Source organism: Schistocerca piceifrons, chromosome 9 (genome assembly GCF_021461385.2).
Source record: "Schistocerca piceifrons isolate TAMUIC-IGC-003096 chromosome 9, iqSchPice1.1, whole genome shotgun sequence".
Taxonomy (NCBI): Eukaryota; Metazoa; Arthropoda; class Insecta; order Orthoptera; family Acrididae; genus Schistocerca; species Schistocerca piceifrons.
The window spans coordinates 52433018-52435036 of record NC_060146.1 but is presented as its reverse complement, the minus strand read 5'-3'; the positions used below and the strand labels follow the sequence as shown (position 1 = coordinate 52435036).

Here is a 2019-nt window from a genome sequence, read left to right as displayed (position 1 = left end):
GGGAATTCTCTAACCTAAAAAACCCACATGTGCACTCCACACGTACTCCGCTACCCTTGTAGACGCTTCCTGCGTGTAGTGCACGCCTGACCTGATTCAGGGGGACCCTACATTTCTCCACCCGAGGTCGAGAAATTTGCACGCCAGATCTCCGCAGAACCGTCTGAGCCTCTGGTTTAAGCCTTCCACTCGGCTCCAAACCAGAGTACCGCGATCAGTTCTGGGAACGACACTAAAAATAGCACAGATTCCACCCCGCGAGCGAGGCTTTCCGCCTTCACCAACTCCGCCAACCACCTGTATGAACTGAGGATGACCTCTGAATCCAGACGGCAGGAGCCATTGGTGCCGACATGAGCAACAATTTGCAGTCGGGTGAACCTCCAGATCAATCCAAATCGTGAGCACTACGCACCTAAACACTATTCTAGCACATATGTTCGCCGGATTCAACGGAAACGAACATAATCGGCCAGAACCACATTCAAAGGAAGAAAATGGATCGTAGAATCGCATCTCCGCACGAGAATTCTACTCGCAAAGCCTCATTCATGTTCATCTGAATAGACAAATCTATATCTACAAAGGAACAATGACAAGTAAAAATGGTCCAGAATGAGAAAAAATTCTCCCAAAATATCTCAAAATCACTTAGAATGACAATAAGTACCTCATAAATTGATTGAACAAATGATTTAAATTATGACAAACGAAAGTGTAGACAACATCTAGTCCTCTTTTGTAATAACACATTCATTTATTTCAATCCAGAATTGTGACGCTTCACCACAGATGACAACCGATTTATTATGCGTAGCTCGGAAGTAAACAGATTCACGTCTGTGACTAAGACGCGCCGACATTGGTCAAAACCGACGGGTAGTGTGGAAAACAGCTACGTGTAGTGCCGAGAAATGCAATGTTGGAAAAGGTGCTACGCTGAAATCTCAAGCACGCGAATTTATGTACAGACTGCGTGTTTACTTTGAAAGGGACAGAGATGTCCAGTGAGTAAAGTGATTGACGGGGCGGTAGAATCATCGAACATCTCTACAGGGTTCAATCCCGTCTCCGGCCATCCTGATCTAGAAACTTCCTGGCAGATTAAAACTGTGTGCCCGACCGAGACTCGAACTCGGGACCTTTGCCTTTCGCGGGCAAGTGCTCTACCAACTGAGCTACCGAAGCACGACTCACGCCCGGTACTCACAGCTTTACTTCTGCCAGAACCTCGTCTCCTACCTTCCAAACTTTACAGAAGCTCTCCTGCGAACCTCGCAGAACTAGCACTCCTGAAAGAAAGGATACAGCGGAGACATGGCTTAGCCACAGCCTGGGGGATGTTTCCAGAATGAGATTTTCACTCTGCAGCGGAGTGTGTGCTGATATGAAACTTCCTGGCAGATTGGAGCTGTGTGACGGACCGAGACTCGAACTCGGCACCTTTGCCTTTCGCGGCCAAGTGCCCTACCAACTGAGCTACCCAAGCACGACTCACGCCCCGTCCTCACAGCTTTATTTCTGCCAGTATCTCGTCTCCTACCTTCCAAACTTTACAGAAGCTCTCCTGCGAAATCCTTTCTTTCATGAGTGCTAGTTCTGCAGGGTTCGCAGGAGAGCTTCTGTAAAGTTTGGAAGGTAGGAGACGAGGTACTGGCAGAAGTAAAGCTGTGAATACCGGGCGTGAGTCGTGCTTCGGTAGCTCAGTTGGTAGAGCACTTGCCCGCGAAAGGCAAAGGTCCCGAGTTCGAGTCTCGGTCGGGCACACAGTTTTAATCTGCCAGGAAGTTTCATATCAGCGCACACTCCGCTGCAGAGTGAAAATCTCATTCTGGCATCCTGATTTAGGTTTTCCGTGATTTCCCTAAACCGTTTCAGGCAAATGCCGGGATGGTTCCTTTGAAAGGGCACGGCCGATTTCCTTCCCAATTCTTCCCGAACCCGAGCTTGCGCTCCGTCTCTAATGACCTCGTTGTCGACGGGACGTTAAACACTAACCACCACCACCACCATCTCTAC

General features: G+C 48.7%; 2 non-coding genes across 2 annotated transcripts; one reads left to right on the top strand and one right to left on the bottom strand.

Moving 5' to 3' along the window:
- Positions 1 to 1114: 1114 nt before the first annotated feature.
- Positions 1115 to 1189, bottom strand: Trnas-cga. Its single transcript has one exon. It is a non-coding gene; the product is annotated as a tRNA-Ser (tRNA).
- Positions 1190 to 1691: 502 nt separating this feature from the next.
- On the top strand, positions 1692 to 1766 carry Trnas-cga. Its single transcript has one exon. It is a non-coding gene; the product is annotated as a tRNA-Ser (tRNA).
- The last annotated feature ends 253 nt before the right edge of the window (positions 1767 to 2019 follow it).